This window comes from Lithobates pipiens, unplaced genomic scaffold, assembly GCF_037356315.1.
Source record: "Lithobates pipiens isolate NorthernLeopardFrog02 unplaced genomic scaffold, aLitPip1_a1.2 Scaffold_18, whole genome shotgun sequence".
Classification (NCBI taxonomy): Eukaryota; Metazoa; Chordata; class Amphibia; order Anura; family Ranidae; genus Lithobates; species Lithobates pipiens.
This window is the reverse complement of record NW_027507758.1, coordinates 564,644,577-564,664,450: the sequence shown is the minus strand read 5'-3', so window position 1 is coordinate 564,664,450 and position 19,874 is coordinate 564,644,577. Positions and strand designations below refer to the sequence as shown.

Genomic DNA, 19,874 nt, shown 5'->3' with positions numbered 1-19,874 from the left:
GAAAAGAGATGGAATTTTTGTACCAAATAACTACAATAGCTAAAACCGTAATAGCACGGAAATGGAAAAAGGAAGTAGCTCCAACAATAGTAGAGTGGAATTATGAGATGAGCGAGGTGTGCTTCATGGAGAAACAGATTAGACAAGAGGGATATGTAGAAAAACCGATGTCGGACTATTGGAAGAAATGGGAGGAATTGAGTACCTCAGGAAAAGTGTGGGAATTTATGTAAGGGAGGGGGATTGAATGGAATAGTATTGATATTTTTTTTTTTTTTTTTTTGTGTATGGGGAATGTTTTATAATGATGTGAAAATTGAATGCAGGCAGCATATGAAAATACAAAATATTCATATTCAATACTTATTAACTTGAAAAAAAAATTTTTTTTTGTAATTTTATGTTTTTGTTCTTAATTATAAAAAATAAAATAATGAAAACAAGTATAAAACTATTATGCATTCCAAGTGAATGTGGCTTTCATTAAACCTTCTCTAGTGGAGAATCAGAAAACATAAGGCCTTTCACATTACAGCTGAGAGATGCCAGTACTACAAGCCACCTCCCTCCACTGCGCACCAAGTGAGACTACCATATAAAACCCCTGCTGGGGCTTGTAATCCCGACATTGTGCTCCAGATCTGAACAGATTCTGACAGTAGATGAGGAAGCACATAAATCAGGAAAGGCTGATAAAATAGAAATGAAACAAGTTGAAATTGTCTTCCATGAAGGACATTTAAAAAAGTTTTAAAAGCCCAGATATGATCCAAACCTTTTTCTTTCAGCTTTGGATAAAGGGAGGAAATGTAGAACCTCTTTTACACTTTTCTGTTTGTGTCCCTGTTAGGGAGACTTCTTATCACATCCTGACCCGATGACAAATACACAGGAAGTGAGTGGAATCTATACTTGCCAATATTATGGTCCTGAAACACGCTAAATTGATAACCCCGCCTGTGGGCAGGTGCTTATGTGTTGTATTACAATGGGTTAATGTGTGGTGTGTAGTACCCTCTAGTGAGTGCTAGAAGTAGTGTAGGAAAATTTAGGTTGTAGCTGAGGGCCAGGCTTGGGTTGTGAACCTGGGTCAGGGTTTACTGACTCAGGGGCTGGATGACTCATCTGGCTGCTCTCTCTGACGCTTCCCCCTGGTCTAGAAGTTGGTAGAAACTTCCAGAGCTGGAGGGTGGGAGTAAGGTGGGGCTTCAATGCATATTTATGAGAACCTCAACCAATCCCCAGCAAAGAGGGTCTGGAAGGGGGCAGGCCACCTCAACAATAGACATGGGCCATGCCAGCAGGGGCAGTTGGGTAGAAGATGGAGATGGAGTGCTGAGGAGGCTGTCGGTGGCCCTTGAGGGTGTGCCCTAGTGTGGGGGGGGGGTGACCTGAGACCTGGGTGCTGGAAGATTCCCCCTAAAACACATGGAGGATGCCCTTCCTGGAGGCAAAAGAGCAAGGAGAGAGGACAGCAGGAGCAGGTCAGCATTGCCGGGGATCTACTGAGAGTCAACCAGGTGGAGTGTCCATCTGGAGGACTGTGTGGAGAAGTTAGCCTGGAGGACTAGAGAAAGGGGCAGCTGCAGCCAGGCAGGCTGCCACTGCCTGAAGAGGTGCTGCTGGGATCAGTAGCCACAGGAGTAATATATGCTGGACACTGAACTTTTGCTACACAACTAAGGGTCTTTGGATTCCTGCCTGTAATGGGCTAACCTCTTCATCTAACTAAGTGACTGTTGGATATTCATAGTGTTCCACCTGGCATCTGTAAGCAAGTGAGGGCTGGAGGAAGACCGGGAGCTGTATATAGAGACTGCATATAGGAAAAGTTGTGCCCCTGGAGGTTGTTCTAAAGTCAAATGGGCATCCCATAATTTCCCATCCCTATCCAAGTTATTATTCCTCAATAAAATAACAAAAACAAAGTCATGGACTGTTCTCTCTGACTCTGAGTGCCTTCCTTATACTGATTTTTTGAAATCTACAAATGCAGCAATTTAGAAATTGGATGAAAGGTTTAGCACTGGGAAACACTTTTTGAAATATAAATAGTGCATTTTATATACAACTGTATAGATCAGACCAAAATAAGGGACAAATGTGGAGGAAAGAGGGACAGAGAGACTGCGTCCCAAATCAGGGACTGTCCCTAACAATCAGGGACACTTGGGAGCTATGGCAGGGGAAGGTGAGGCCTAAGAGTGCAAGTGCTGGGCCTCACCCCAGTCTGCCTGCAAAACCTCTAGAATGAGCTACCCTCCGCACCCTCTGCAGGCTCCTATTAGCATGCTCCTTGTACTGTAGCACAGCTGATTATCTCATTGTGCTGCTTCTTCCTCTCCCAGATTGAGCTCTGCTGTACAGGGACTGTAAGAGACTGACAAAATGTCAAATTCAAATACTTACACTGCTTTTATTAAATAAATAAATAAATAAATAAATAAATAAATAAATACATTGAACTCCAGACAGGCAGCTAAATGCAAATTGAAATTATATTTAGTGTATGGGATCATTAGCCCTGCTTTTAATGATTTGTAATTCTGTGTAATCCAGGCACACCAGCTGGACAATCCAGACAGATCATGGACCTCTAATACAACAGCACTAGGTAAATTTTGGGAGAAAAGCTGATCCGAGTTCTGGAAGGATCCCTACAATATTGTCGGGATCCACTTGACTGTCTGGCTTACAGATGGCTCTGCCATATAAAGTGTGGCTTAAAGCTGGAGCCAGCCGCTCCGGCTCCCTCCCAGGCATGGCACTTCAGTGAGCATTGGAGAAACAGAGCAGAGAGCGGTGACTAAGGCCGCGTACACACGGGCGGATTGTCTGTCCAACTTAGTCCGCTGAACCGTGTTTCAGCGGACAATCCGCTCGTGTGTGGGCTTCAGCTGACTTTTTCAGCGGACTGTCTGACGAACAAAGTCTTACAGAATTTCCGTAATTTTGTCCGTTCAAACTTGGTTTTGTCCGTCCAAACTTGGTTTCAGCGGACAGTCCGCTCGTGTGTAGGCAAGTTGGACAGACTAAGTATGGCGCATGCTCAGAAAGGATTTACACGGCCGAAGGTTGCATTGCAGTGTATAGGATGTCGTTTTTCTAGTCCCGTCGTACGTGCTGTACACGTCATCACGCACGCTTTCAGCGGACTGTCTGTTCATCGTGTGTGGTCAAGTCCGTTCATTCAAATTTTGAGCGGACTGTCTGTCGGATTGTCTGATGAACTTAGTTGGGCAGACAATCCGCCCATGTGTACGCGGCCTCACAGTCACTGCTCTCCACTTGCATCAGTGGTCATGTGATTGCTCAATTCTCGGTCTTAGAGCTGGTGTGGCATGGCTGTATCTTGACACAGATGATGCAGTATGGAGGTAAGTATGAACTCTTTCATTTTTTACTTATCCAATACTTCTCCTTAAAGCAATGACAAAGTTATTGACGAATGAGAAGGCCATAGCAGAAAACTACAAAGTACTGAAGTCCATAGGTGTTGAAGTGGTTAACGTCAAAGATAGACAAAGATAGGTGTTGGTGTCACAAATCACTAATGAACTGAGTTACTGAGACCATGCCTGTGCAACCTGACCAGACCAAATCTGTCTATCTACCAAGGTGATAGTATCTACCCATACAGCAGAACCCGCCATTTCTCATATCACTGCTGAGAACTGCCACAATGAATGACTTCATAGTAGATACACTTTATTATTAACACAGTATACATTTTTACTAGCATATAGATGAGTGCATAAATTACTGACATTTGTACTTACTAACAGATGCATATTTACATATAGATGGAGACACTAACTATTACAATACCATGCACACACCACGCCACATAGAAAATAGAACTGGTTACAGACATATAATAACAAACTCAATGGATATTCTTATTACTAACACAGTAAAAACATTAACATTCAGCCAAAACCGCTAATCACCAAATGTATTGACTAACATTGAACATTCATTGACAACTGCTCTCGAATGTATAGCCACCTTCCCTTACTTCTAAAGGCCCGTACACACAGTACGAAAATCGGAAGTAACATTTCGTCCGAGGAACGATCTAACAATTTTCGTATCGTTAGTATGGTGCTTTCGACAGCCGATTATAAATTTTCAGATGCCAAAAACTGTATGTGCAGACTATAACATTTTTGTTGTACGTGAACTCAACATCCGATTTTCGTATAATTAGTACAGTTTTCGTGCGAAAGAAAATCGTAAGAGCAAGACTACGCATACAACAAAAAAATACATACAAAAGAATTTGACACAGGACATCACTTCTGAAGTTGAATTCTGTCATCCGAAAATTTTCGTATGAAAGTAATCTCTTCACTTTCGACATGAGACTAGCATGCAACAAAAAATGGACAAAATGTAGTCCGTTTTTTGTTGCATGCTAGTAATCTGATCGCGTGTCCGAGGCTTAATGCACACAAATACAATGCGCTCAGAGATTACCGTAAGAGAATAATATACACTATATGGTCAAATGCTAGTAGACACCTGGCCATCAAATCACATATGAGCTTGTTGAACATCCCATTCCAAAACCATGGCCAAAGAACCCCTTTGTGACTGTAATCAACCTTTTTAAGTCCAAATGAAAAATGCCCCTTGCTGTGTAAACTAGGAATGGGCAGATGTGTGTGTTACTAGTTCTCATTATAACACAAATTAGTAATTTTTAAGTAAACCGATACATATTAACACTGCTAAGCTTGGTCTTGGCATCTAAGTGTCAAAACACTCTGTTCTGTTCATGCAAGGGTTAATAAAGAGCCCCAGCCTTTGAAGCTATAACAGTATCTTCTCCTCGGGGAAGGCTTTCCACAAGATTTTGGAGTGTGTCTACGGGAATTTGTTCTCCTTTAGCCAAAGGAGCGTTTGTGAGGTCAGGTGATGATGGTCCTCAGCTGGCATTACAATTAATAGGGCAGAAGTCAGGGGTCTGTGTGGGCCATTTGAGTTCTTTCACACAAAACTCACCAAACTATGTCCTCATGGAGCTGGCTTTATAATCGGGGGCACAGTCATGCTGGAACTGAAAAACTGACCACGCAGGTTGGAAAAACAAAATTGTATAAAATGTCTTTACATGCTGTAGAAATAACAATACACCCATCACTTAAAACACCTGAACTCAACCATTTGAAGGGGTCAGTTCACTAATTTCAGCACTATAATTATATATATATATGGGCCCCCCAGCTATAGATCATCCAACCACTAATTTGTTACCCATTACTGGAAATAATGGAACTCATTCATTTTATAGGGGTCAATTCATAAATATCCACACCATACTGGTATATATTGGCCTCCAGCTGGGCAACCCTTCACCTAAAACACCTGAACTCAATCATTTGAAGAGGTCCACTCACAAGTATCAACACCACAGTTGTATATATTGGCCTCCAGTTGGGTTATCCTTCACTGGAAACACCTGAACACAATCATTTGTAGAAGTACTATTCTTTTGGCAATATAGTATATTTAATTCCTGGAATTTGATTGTCTACCTCACTACAGACATATCAGACTGGTCTATTGCTAAATAATAGAATATAACCAGATGGGCTTGTACAATCCTAAAAACTGTCATAGAGAACATTGTAACTACTTGTATAATCACATCACACACAATACAATTTGCATGGAGCTTATGTAAAAAAAATGCTAGGCTCATCAAATTGCTGTCTCATGCAACCTCATTAAATTTGTATGATTAGACTGGATCTTATAAAACCACATATTGTAACCTCACGCATAATAATACCCGCGGCAATAAGTAAAATGCATTTTTGTTAACTCCATATGTGGTCTAGTTATTATTGGTGATACATAAAGTGCAAGGCAATGAAAGTGGGCATCCACATAAGTTCAGTACAGCAAGTTTATAATAAAATGAAAAGACAGTGTAGTAAAATTTTGTGCATGTTTTGATGGAGCTGATTCAAACAGAAAACACCCTACTCATCAAGAGTCAAACTTTCCTGACCAACCATAGTCATAATCCACCAATTAACTCAACCATTTTTCTACCATGCTTGTGTTTGATTAAAGGACACATATCATGGCCACATTCCTTAGCCTGATTCAGTAATAAGGGAAAAAGAAGATTAGAAGTGGTCCTGGAAACAGGGACAATTTCTGAAAAAAAGACAGTTGACATCCTACTCACCAAGAGCCGACCTTCCTTGACCAACAAAACTGTTCTTGCACCAATGATATCACCCTTGTATTCGTTAAGCTGGTCAATAAGTATAGAATACAAATTATCCCATGGCCTTGTCCCCTGGCCTTCGTCCTTTCAGTAATATTGGGATAAAAAGAGCAGAAAGTGTCCCAGGAACAGAGGAAGGGCTGGTCTGAGAGAGATTGAAGCTGCTGTCAGGTGATACCCAACATGAATATTGGATGAGGCCTACAGAACCTGAGACAAGGCTGGGCACAGCTCTGTAACTAGACCAGGTGACACAGAGAAGACAGACATGACAGCTGCAGCCATCTTGTCCTGGGTCACATGATCCAAAACACCATTAATGTTGACCATTCTTCCAAGTTCCTCTGAACACAGCTGTTTTGGTACAATAAACTCTAGAGTGCCCGTTTGTAGGAACCTGTTTCTATGGCAACTTCCCCTCATTACGTGTCATAGAGGCTGATGAGTTTTGGATCCGGTTACTCTAAGGACATTAAATATTTACCGACAGACAACACACAAATACGGCTTTGGGTTTCGGCTCTTCAATGAGTCTTTTATGTTGCAGATGTGCCTGAGACTGATATCTTATTTTTGGCAATAAGATGGGAGAACAATCTGGGTAACCTGTAGCACATGCCTCGAAGGGGGGAGGATTAAATGACTGACAACAAGAAGAGTTACCCCAGGAATCTGAACAGAGGCGCCCTTATATCTCAATCAAAATCAACCTTTTCAGCTATTGGATTTTTTCTTTAGAGACTTTTCACATCAGATGCACTGGGCATGTGTAACACAGTCACTAAAACGTAAGCCAACAGAACTTAATGGATTTTCACTTGTGACTTTTCAATAAAGTTCTAACAAAAAAAAAGAAAACGTAAACAGTGCAATGTGCCAGGAATGGCACATTGGAACTGTATCCTTTCGTGGCCATTCATTCAGCCTGACTTCCGGTGTGAAAGAGCCCTTAAATGTGGATTAGTCTTATTTGTTCAAAGGATAACGCACAAATATGGCTTTGGGTTTCGGCTCTTCAATTAGTTTTTTTACGTTGCAGCACCCAGCATAGCATACATCTTGGAGGAGATGGATTAGGTAAGTACAAGAATTTGGGCTGGTGCACATTGAAGCTGTACCTTATGCATAATAAGGTACAATTTCAATGTGCACCAGCCCAAAGTCTTATGCCCCATACACACGATCGGACTTTCCGACAACAAAACTGTGGAATTTTGTTCGAAGGTTGTTGGCTCAAACTTGTCTTGCATACACATATGTTGGTCAACAATTATGAACATAGTGACGTATTAGACATAATTAGTGGTTTTTCAGCTCTTTAGCGCCAAACTTTGGGCTCCTTCTGCTAATTTTGTGTTAGTAGAAGTTTGGTGAGTGTTGACTATGTTCTTTTTGCGTTTGTTATTTTACGCTATTATTATTATTATTCTTAATATCACTTGAAAAAAAAAAGCCTTTGAAAATTTGTTTGCAATAACTAGATCAGTATCACCAGCAAAGCAGCTTAATTATTATCCCATTAAAGAAGAAGAGAATTGTGCGCTGCATTTGGAGATTTCCTAATTTGTCACGTCACGAATGTTAATTCTCCATTACGTACACTAGTTTACAAGACCGGACGCTTCTACTTCTGAGCACGAATGGACTTTTGTTCACGCATTTGTGTACACACAATCAGACTTTCCGACAACAAAGTTTTGTTGGCGGAAAATTTGAGAACCTGCTAGCAAATATTTGTTGGTGGAAAGTCCGACAGCAAATGTTCAATGGAGCATACACATGGTCTGACTTTCCGACAACAAGCTCACATCCAACATTTCCCGTTGAAAAATCTGACCATGTGTATGCAGCATTATACTTACCAAATCCTTCTCCTCCAAGATGTATGGTATGCTGGGTGCTTCTAAGGCCGCGTACACACGGGCGGACTGTATGGCCTACTTAGTCCGTCGAAACACATTTCAGCGGACAGTCCGCTCATGTGTGGGCTTCAGCGGACTTTTTCAGCGTGCAGTCTGGCATACTAAGTATTTCGGAATTTCCGTAATTCTGTCCGTCATACTTTGGTTTCAGCGGACGGTCGTCAGTGTGCTAGTTGGATGGACTAAGAATGGCGCATGCCCAGAAAGGATTTACACGGCGGAAGGGTGCTTTGCTGTGTATTGGACTTCCTATTTCTAGTCCCGTCGTACGTGCTGTACACGTCATCGCGCAAGCTTTCGAGGGACTGTTCGTGTATCCGTGTGTGGTCAAGTCCATTCAGTGGAAAGTATGACGGGCTGTCCGTCGGATTGTATGACGGACTAAGTAGGCCATACAGTCCGCTCGTGTGTACGCGGCATAAGGCCGCATACACACGGGCGGACTGTATGGCCTACTTAGTCTGTCGAAACACATTTCAGCGGACAGTCCGCTCGTGTGTGGGCTTCAGCGGACTTTTTCAGCGTGCAGTCTGGCGTACTAAGTATTTCGGATTTTTTCGAAATTCTGTCCGTCATACTTTGGTTTCAGCGGACAATCCGCTTGTCAGTAGGCTAGTTCGATGGACTAAGAATGGCGCATGCTCAGAAAGGATTTACACGGCGGAAGGGTGCATTGCTGTGTATTGGACTTCCTATTTCTAGTCCCGTCGTACGTGCTGTACACGTCATCGGGCAAGCTTTCGACGGACTGTTTGTGCATCCGTGTGTGGTCAAGTCCTTTCATTCGAAAGTATGACGGACTGTCCGTCGGATTGTATGACGGACTAAGTAGGCCATACAGTCCGCTCGTGTGTACGCGGCCAAAGCCTATACATCAACAATTTCCCACTTGGGTTTCTTTATCCTCACACATGGGGAAGAAACTTAATTTATTTCTGTGGAAAAGTCCCTCCACCACTGGGTCAAATAATAGACAGACTTTTCATAGGAATCAATGCAGATTCTTCTGTGGATTAGACATTCGAAGTTGAGGTTTTGTGGCTCCCAGCAGCCACACAGTAAATATCTATGTGGAATGAGACGACTTGGAGGAAAAGGTGATACCAAAGGCTGGCAACATTAACCGTCTTCACATTTTAGTCCTGAAGATTAGTTCAAACCCCCAAAAATAAATATTTTCTGAAAGCAGAGACCCTGAAGAATAAGATGGGGGTAGTTCCAGTTTTTTACATCACATGAAATCTGGGCACATGTTTATAAAACCCAAATTTTCAGTAAAATAATACACTCAAGTTCATTTTAGCACATACAAACACAATATAATACCCAATTTTTTGGTACAATATAAAAGATGAGATTGCTTAAATAGTTGCATGCCTCTGTGAAACAGCAACAAACTACTGTACCCACATTGTTAACAGGAGATGCTTTAACCACTTGCTGCCCGCCCTATAGGCAATTGACGGTGGCAAAGTGGTTGCATAATCCTGATCGGACGTCATATGACGTGATCAGGATTATGAGCCGCTGCGCGCCCCCGGGGGCGCGCATCGCAGCGATCATTGTTGCGGGGTGTCAGTCTGACACCCGGCAACTACGATCTCGGTAAAGAGTCTCCGACGGAGACTCTTTACCACGTGATCAGCCCTGTCCAATCACGGCTGATCACAGTGTCAATAGGAAGAGCCGGTGATCGGCTTTTCCTCACTCGCGTCTGTCAGACGCGAGTAGAGGAGAGCCGGTCGGCTGCTCCTCTGACAGGGGGGGTCTGTGCTGATCGATTATCAGCACAGCCCCCCCTAGGATGCCCACACTGGACCACCAGGGACGCCACCAGACCACCAGGGATGCCCAGCAAAAGGTAATCCTCCCTAGACCACCAGGGATGCCAGTCAGTGCCACAATGGATGCCAATCAGTGCCCATAATGGATGCCAATCAGTGCCCACAATGGGCATCGCTGATTGGCATGCATTATTGTTTGGCACTAATTGGCATCCATTAGTACAGTATAACAATACAATGCCGCCTATGAGTGCCCACCTGTGCCGCCTATGAGTGCCCACCTGTGCCTCCTATCAGTGCCCACCTGTGCCGCCTATCAGTGCCCATCCATGCCACCTATCAGTGCCCACCCATGCCCATCTGTGCCGCCTATCCATGCCCATCTGTGCCGCCTATCCATGCCCATCCATGCCAATCCGTGCCAGCTATCAGTGCCAATTTGTGCCACATATCAGTGCCCATCCGTGTTGCCCATCAGTGCCACCCATCAGTGCCCATCGGTGCCACCTATCAGTGCCACATATCTGTGTCCATCAATGCCACCTCATCAGTGCCACTTCATTGGTGCCACATCATTGGTGCCCATCAGTGCCGCCTTATCAGTGCCCATCAGTGTAGCCCCATCAGTGCCCATCAGTGAAGGAGAAAACGTACTTATTTACAAAGTTTTGAAACTGAAACAAAAAAAATGTTTTTTTCAAAATTTTCGGTATTTTTTTATTTGTAGTGCAAAAAATAAAAACCGTAGAGGTGATCAAATAGCACCAAAAGAAAGCTCTATTTGTGGGAAAAAAATGATAAAAATTTCATTTGGGTACAGTGTAGTATGACCGCACAATTGTCATTCAAAGTGCGACAGCGCTGAAAGCTCAAAATTGGTCTGGGCAGGAAGGTGTTTAAGTGCCCGGTATTGAAGTGGTTAAAAACCTTTACAGGTTATCAGTTTGAAGTTAAAGTGGTTCTTTGCCTTGTTTGAAAGAAAATTGAAAGTCTAGCTGCTGACTTTTAATAAACTGGACACTCACCTGTCCAGTTGTCCATCGCCATGCTCACCCAAACAGGTTCTTCGGGTCCCCAGCGCCAGCATGCCCACTATGCTTTGTGAATGGTCCCACAGCCTTCTGTGACCTGTGACATGTCCCAGAAGTTTGCGAGTGGGGGTGGAGGGATGAAAGCTACCGGTGGATCGCCAGAGGTGGGAGTGTATACCTGTCAAAGTACTCCATGATAAGGACCCCCCCTACCTCCCACAAAGGTGCCAAAAACATAAGAGGAGGGCAGGAGGAGGGCATAATGACAATTATTCGTCTAACTCTGTGTGCTATGATGCCTAATATGTGGGGCAAAATCTGCACTTTTATACTTGTCCCAAGTAAGTATACCGTATATGCCCCAAGTGCATGTGTTTGCATTCATATATGCATATGTGTGGGGGTGGGGGACTTTAACATTTTTATTTCATTAATTTATTGTAATTTTGAATTCTTTAACATTTTTGTTTTAACTTATCCTCATATCACATAATGACAGTGAATGACAGCTCTGAATCTGCTGGAGCTGCTGACATCACATTCCAGATGGTGGCACCTAGCAGCCATCTCAGGGTTTGTGGATGTCTACACAAGGGAGAATGTTACAGGTAAATAGTAAGCATAAAATACACTATATTGTCAAAAGTATTGTGACACCTGCCTTTACATGCACATGAACTTTAATGGCATCCCAGTCTTAGTCCGTAGGGTTCAATATTGAGTCAGCCCACCCTTTGCAGCTATAACAGCTTCAACTGTTCTGGGAAGGGTGTCCACAAGTTTTAGCAGTGTGTCTATGTGAATGCTTGACTATTCTTCCATTTGTGAGGTCAGGCACGGATGTTGGATGAGAAGGCCTGGCTCGCAGTCTCGGCTCCAATTCATCCCAAAGATTGCTTTGTACACTGATGCGCAGTCATGTAAGAACAGGAAGGGACCATGCCCAAATTGTTCCCACAAAGTTGGGAGCATGAAATTGTCCAAAATGTCTTGGTATGCTGACACCTTAACGGTTCCCTTCACTGGAACTAAGGGTACAAGCCCAACCACTGAAAAACAACCCCACACCATAATCCTCCCTAAAACCAAATGATGATTTGAACCAGTGTACAAAGTAAGGTCCATAAAGACATGGATGAGCGAGTTTGGGGTGGAGGAACTTGGCTGGCCTGCCTGATAGAATACCTTTGGTATGAATTAGAGTGCAGACTGCGGGCCAGGTCATCTTGTCCAACATCAGTGCCTGACCCCACAAGTGTGCTTCTGGAAGAATGGTCAAATATTCCCATAGATACACTCCTAAGTGTATTTTACACTCCTAAGAGAGCATTTTCAGAAGAGGTGAAGCTGTTATAGCTGCAAAGGGTGGGCCAACTCAATATTGAACCCAGGGGCGGAGTGACAACTCATGGGGCCCCCCGCGCAATAGGAGACTATGGGGCCACACAGTATACACACACACACAGTATACAGTCACACAGTATACACATACATGTACACACAATATACACACACATCTTTCTATTGGCTGAGAAGGTACTGGAGAGGTGGGGCAGTTATAATCTCAGGCTTTTTAGACCAAAAGGATGTCGGTAAGGGATATTTCAGAGACACATGTAAAAAAAAACACAGATTTTTACATACTGTCCCTGGTTTTACTGAGGCTGGCAACCCTGATGGGGCCCCCTAGTAGCCCGGGGGCATGGTCAGTCCGCCCCTGATTGGACCCTACAGGCTAAGAATGGAATTCCATTAAAGTTCATGTGCATGTAAAGGCATGCATCCCAATACTTTTGACATTATAGTGTATATAAAATAGACATATAATCTTAATGGAAGATTGCTCTTGAAATGAATAATCTGACAATAGGGTCTCTGTAAAATAGCATAGGTTATTTCATTTTTTTTTTGTATTTTATTTGTGGTTTGGTTCCTTATTTGCATATTTGATTATTTTATGTACAGGCACTTTAGATTTTTTTTTCCACACATTTTTTTTTTTTTTGTGAAAAAATGCTAAATAATAAGTCTAACCAGGGGTTGATTTTTAGACTAGAACAGGTCCAGAATCTCCTGATTTTCTCTGAAATTGCAATAAAAATAAAGCTCTTTATATAACCCATCCCTATTCTTTATTGAAACTCAGCTCTACTTTTTACTTAAATCCTAATGCATTTTTCCCACACAGCACCTTTTAACATTCAAGACAAGCGGCATATTAATTGTTTTTTTTTCTGCTTTTCTGAATTTAGCCCACAATAAATGTAAATAGTTGTTCACAGTCGTACGTTGCTGGTTTTGAACTGTCAATATTATACTCACTTCCCACGTTAGCTTGTGATTAGAACCATCTGTCTACAAATTGCAAAACTCTGAATCAACCACAAACTTTCACTTGCTTGTTGGTGTGGTACAAGGACTCCAAATTGTGGCCTGCTGGGATGTGGCCCTTAGCTTGCCTCACTGCTCCTCCCACTGACACCAACGATGGGGCAAATTATTCCTCCAACTGACACCAACTATGAAAGAAATTGTAAACTCTGTATAGAACTGTGTAACACTAACCCACTGCTGATTTAAATTGGGCTTACCGTTACCTTCTCTGCCTTGATTTGTGTCTTGGGGTTCCCGTGGTAGATGGCCTAGTAAGTTGAGAGACTGACGACAGAATCCGCATAAAGGGATTTTTATTTGCAAAACGTAGACAACGACCAGTCTCTTAAATTGGGATCAGAGGATCAGGAAGAAAGTTCAGGTACTCTTATTGTCAAAGTCAAAAAATTAAGGACTTGCTTACTTTGACTGCATCCAGAGAATAGCCATTCACAACTGGATGTTCACTCAGGTTGGACAGACCCTCTCTCACAAGGCCTAGCAGCCAACAAGGTGCTCAACTCAGGAACAAGTCTCTGCCACAGACATTGTCGTAGAACATACAAGAATAAGTCTCTGCCACAGACGTTGTTGTAGAACATGTAGGAAAACTAAGCTGGTAGAACACTCGTGTGATACCTGGATCTTTCAGCCAGCTTGACCATATCCACGAGACCGGATTCACTTCAGTACTTCAGCCCTTCCAGGCTCTTGCTAAGAAACCAACCCGTACGTGGTCTTCTTCTGAAGAGTCCTCCCCTGGAATGCTATGAAGCTACTGGATCTCTCCCAAACCAGAGACGGCACCCAAAACAACTCAAAATCCTCCTTTAGTTTCCTTACCTCGGCCTAGCCAGCCCCAAGACAACAAGTCGGGTGGATCCGCACCCCAGGCCATAGCCTTCCTGGGGGCTGGCCAGGAGGACCAGGACCATGAAGTCAGCACATCCTTCTGGACCGGAACCCTGAATCACGTGACAGGCGCATCTTAAGTACCCTCTCCCAGAAAGCACAGCAAGAGTGCCACTCCCACTGGGCGGGCTCCGAGAGAGAGTAATCTTAACGCACCCAACCAGACCGTAGTTCCATGCCTGCCAGAAGAAACTGTGGCCCCTGTGGCCAGGCTGAACATCCCATAGTCCAGTCAGACTGATGCTGAGGTCCAAATTTAAACAATTTTACCCAAACCAAACTGCAGTTCAGGTGTAACCTTAAATTGAAAAAAATAAATAGCGCATACGCTTCAGGAGCCGGCGCTACAACTGTATTCCATGTTGTATGCTTTGCTTATGTATTGCACATTGCACTCACGGTGCACATGGCATTAATAAAGTTTTGATTACGTATTCACATTCTTTCTAGTCCTGATAACAAATTAGCCTGCCTATGTTACGCCCCATGTTACCATAAAAGCACAATTGTAATATTAATGTTATACTCATGTAAACATGTGTATAAAAAACTTAAATTGGGGCACATATTCCTTCCAATGACATCTAGCATGGGGCACTATTCCTTTCAATGACATCAAGGAGGGGGCATTATTCCTTCCAATGACATCAAGGATGGGGCACTATTCCTTCCAATAACATCAAAGTTGGGTCACTATTCCTTCCAATGATACCAGCAATGGGGCACTATTCCTGCCAATGATACTAGCAATGGGGCACTATTCCTTCCAATGGCATCAAAGTTGGGGCACTATTTCTTCCAATGATATTAACAATGGGGCACTATTCCTTTCAATGATACCAGCGATGGGATCAGGATTCCTTCCAATGATACCAGCAATGGGGCACTATCCATTCCAATGATATCAGCAATGGAGCACTATTCCTTCCAATGATACCGGCATTGGGGAACTAATTCTTTCAATGACATCAACAATAGGGCCATATTGCTCCCACTGATATCAGCAATGGGGCACTATTCCTTCAAATGACACTATAGATGGGGGGCTATTCCTCCCAATGAACAACCAATAGAGCAATATTCCTTTCACTATCACTGCAGTTGTATCACCCCATTGACCTTAAGCCTACAATACAGCCAGAAAAGGCAGTTTTCATGCCTTAGCCACAATGATTTGTGTTGTGGTCGCAGCAAATTTAACATGGCATGTTGAGTTAACAGAGAGCACCACTTGTCTGACAAGTGTTCCACAAGTGTGCCACAAATCTCAGCCAAATGCTTGGTTTGCGGTTGCGGAAAATTAGTCCATTGAATATTGGCAGGGTGCAAAAAAATGCATCCCGGAGGTGGCAAGATGACCTTTTGAAAGCCCGATAGTGACTGCTTTTCAGGGAATGGGCAAGTGTGAAGGAAGATTTTGAGTACTTTCCTGTATGGGAATCAGGTATCAGGTAACTACAGCCCCTTCTCACATGTGACAGCACCTAGGCACCCAGTGCTTTCATATGAGGTGTGGGGAGAAAGATCTCAGCCTTGTCTAAGTTTGAAGTCATAACTTGAAGCTTATACAGGTCTAACACTCTTCATTCCAGGTGGCTAAACAATGGAATGATGGAGGAATGTAGAGAAGTGTAAGTAAGCATGTGCAACTGCATTTACAAAGCACTAGGGTTGATGAGCATTTCCACAACTAAATGTAAAAATAATGGTCACTTAAATCTAACAGTAGGGATGAGCTGAACAACCCCCCCCCCCCCCCCCCCCAGTTCGGTTTGCAGCAAAACATGCGAACAGGCAAACATTTTTTTGAAAATGCACTATAGTGGGACACAAATGTGAAAAATCAAAAGTGCTAATTTTAAAGGCTTATATGCAAGTTATTGCCCTAAAAAGTGTTTGGGGGCCTGGGTCTTGCCCCCAGGGGACATGTATCAATGCAAAAAAAAGTTTTACAAATAGCAGTTTTTCCAGGAGCAGTGATTTTAATAATGCTTAAAGTGAAACAATAAAAATGAAATATTCCTTTAAATATCATGCCTGGGGGTGTCTATAGTATGCCTGTACAATACCACAGCAATACCATTTGAGTATGCCTGGGGGCTGTCTATAGTATGCCTGTACAATACCACAGCAAAGTGACATTTCTAAAAGAAAAAAAGTCATTAAAAACTGCTTGCGGCTGTAATGTCGGGTCCCAGCAATATAAATGAAAATCATTGAGAAAAAATGGCATGGGTTCCCCCCAGTCCATTACCAGGCCCTTTTGGTCTGGTATGGATATTAAGGGGAACCCTGCACCCAAATCTTTAAAAAAAATGGCATGGGGGGTCCCTCAGGCACTATACACTCTAAACAGCAGTATATATACTATATGGCCTGCCCTATATACTCTGCAGAAAATTGGGCCTTAGGTGTTGGTGGTACCAGAACACTGTAAGCCCTGACAGTTACTCTTGGTGAGCACAGGAACGGGCCCTGCTATGAAATATCATATCAAAAATTGTAATTGCATGCCCCTGTTAAACAGGGGCAGAAAAATTGGGCCTTGGGTGGTGGTGGTAGTGCCACAACACTGTAACCCCTCACAGATACGCTTGTTGGCCACAGGAATGGGCCCTGCATTAAAATATTATATCACAAATTGTAATTACATGCCCCTGTTAAACAGGAAGTGGACTGTATAAGGTATTTACTGGCAGAAAAAAAATGTTTTACTATCCAAAGTTAAAACAAGGGCAGAGGATTTAATATATGGAAAGATGAAAAAATTACTCAAGGTCTGCTTCAGTCATTGGATATGTAGTTGCAATTTCTTCTGGAATAGCGTGTGCATTCCTATGGTCACCAGGCATTTAAACCCCAGGTAAAGTTTCAAACCTTTTTCTTTCTCTATATTGCCTTGTACCCCTACATTATCATCTGAGGCCTATTCTTGCTTGGATTTGCCTTTAAACACCTTTTTTTCTCTCAGTAAAAATGCTGCTTCCTGACCTCACAGTGCAATGTTCTGTAGTGGCAGAGCTGAGTAACTGCCACACCCCCCAAGTGTCCTCACACAGACTTGTATTGCAGAGAGGGGAGGGGCATTGGCGGACCAGGTCTGTTTCTGAGTGCAGATTACTGAGTGCACTAACTTTGATGATTATTGGTAGTGCCGATCCTGACCTACCTGGGGCTCTAAGCAAAATTCTGCTAAGGGGCCCTCTTCCTGACCCGCGATGCCGTGAGCTATGTAAACCATTTACCATTGCCACATAGTCATACCTGACACTTCAGTGCTCCCAATACAATCCTTCCTCCTTTAACCACTTCCCGACCAGCGCACGACGATGTACGTCGACAGAATGGCACGGGCAGGCATATTGGCGTACATGTACGTCCAATATTCGTTGCCGCCATGCCATCGGGAGCGCGCCGCCGGCGGCGCGCTCCCGCGCTGGTCGGGACCCCCGTGAGTCCGGTCGCGGGACCCGCGGACTCGATCGCCGCGGGCATCCCCGCGATCGTCTCACGGAGCGGCCGAATGGAGGAAATGCTGTATAAACAACATTTTTCCATTCTGCCTAGCAACTAGTGACGCTGATCTCTGCTCCATGTGATTGGAGCAGAGATCAGTGTACACTAAATGAAAGCCCAACCCCCCCACAGTTAGTAACACACCCCTAGGAACACTTAACCCCTACACTGCCACCCACTGGTTAACCCTTTCACTGCCAGTGTCATTTACACAGGAATCACTGCATTTATATAGCAGTGATTACTGTATAAATGACAATGGTCCCAAAAATGTGTCAAAAATGTCCGATGGGTCCCCCACAATGTCGCAGTCACAATAAAAATCGAAGATCGCCGCCATTACTAGTAAAAAAAAAAATAATAAAAAATTATTAATAAAAATGCTATAAAACTATCCCTATTTTGTAAACGCTATAACTTTTGCGCAAACCAATCAATAATCGCTTATTGCGATTTTTTTACCAAAAATATGTAGAAGAATACGTATCAGCCTAAACTGAGGGAAAAAAATGTTTTTTTATATATTTTTGGGGGATATTTATTATTACAAAAAGTAAAAAATAATGCGTTTTTTTCAAAATTATCGCTCTATTTTTGTTTATAGCGCAAAAAATAAAAACCGCAGGGGTGATCAAATACCACCAAAAGAAAGCTCTATTTGTGGGAAAAAAAGGACGTTAATTTTGTTTGGGAGCCACGTCGCACGACCGCGCAATTGTCAGTTAAAGCGACGCAGTGCCGAATCGCAAAAAGTGGTCTGGTCTTTGACCAGCAAATTGGTCTGAAAGTGGTTAAACAAAACAGTCAAAGAATAAGTACAACAATATATATATTACATCAGGGTCCCCAGAGAGCCTCCACTTACACTTTCCCATCAGTTCAGCCTCACCAATGCAGCCTGATCAGTGCCCATCTGTGCAGCCTGATCAGTGCCCATCCATGCAGCCTCACCAGTGCAGACAGTGCCCATCAGTGCAGCCTCACCAGTGCAGAGAGTTCCCATCAGTGCAGCCTCACCAGTGCAGAGAGCACCCAGGCATCAGTGCAGCCTGATCAGTGCCCATCAGTGCAGCCTGATCAGTTCAGACAGTGCCCATCAGTGCAGCCTGATCAGTGCTCATCAATGCAGCCTCATCAGTGCCTATCAACGCAGCTCGATTAGTGCCCTTAATGCAGCCTCACCAGTGCAGACAGTGCCCATCAATGCAACCTGATCAGTACTCATAGGTGGGGGAGGGGGGTTGGTTGATTGCCCTTGAGCCGCCACTGCCAAACTTTAAAATTGTTGCTATGCATAATTTCCTAAATTTACTACTGAAGGGGATACAGTAAATACGTTTTATCAGAACACCTTACTTCAATCTGGGGAGGGCTGTGTGTTTCAGTGGAGAGCCAGGTCATTCTCTTCAGGGGGTGATGATTCTGTCCTGTTATGTCAAGTCTCTTCTCTTCTCTGCAGCCAGCGTCCAGCCCCAGCCCACAAGCTCAGCAAGTCACATGGGATGGGACGTTCTTGACGCCGCTGGTACCAACCCTCTGACGTGCCACGTGACCTGCCTCTGAGACTCCTGGGAGGTGGGAGTTGTAGTTTGCTGCGCTGATAAGCTCCCACAATGCAGCGCAGCCTGCGCAGCAGCAGCCAGCTATCCAATCGGCGGCGGCTGCGGCCGACAAAAAAAATAAAAAAATTAACAGACATTCAGCGTCGCGGCCGACATTTAGCAAAAAAGATAAAAAATAACAGACAGCCAGCGCCACGGCCCACATCTAGCAAAAAAATAAAAATAAAATAACAGACAGCCAGTGCTGTAGCCCGCAGCCATTTTAAAAGGTAATGTAGGCAGCCTGGGGGGAAGTTTCCACCCTGCCCCCCGGCCCAGTCCGCCCCTGCAGGGTGGGATGGTGGGTCTTGGGGGGCCCCCCACAGCGGCGGGGCACTACGCAGCTTGCGTAGTGAGCGTATAGAGCGGATTGGACTGCATAGTCATATTCAGACATCCTGTGCAAGTGCTGCAACAGGAAAGTGGAGATGACACTGAAAATAGAATAAAAGTCCAATGTATACCGATCTGCATATCTATTTCTATGTCAA

The 19,874-nt window shown here is 43.7% G+C and overlaps 1 protein-coding gene across 18 annotated transcripts in view; it reads right to left on the bottom strand.

Annotated features, from left to right (window-relative positions):
- OTOF (otoferlin) overlaps nt 1-19,874 on the bottom strand; it is a 529,099-nt gene that overhangs the window by 197,923 nt on the left and 311,302 nt on the right. The window contains exon 1 of one of the 18 annotated variants that reach the window (XM_077489001.1): nt 6,203-6,352. The exons of the other annotated variants lie outside the window; for them this stretch is intronic. The gene's annotated coding sequence lies outside the window, so the exon portion shown is untranslated. Of the gene's footprint in view, nt 1-6,202; nt 6,353-19,874 lie in introns of those variants that run through there. 18 annotated transcript variants of the gene reach the window in all.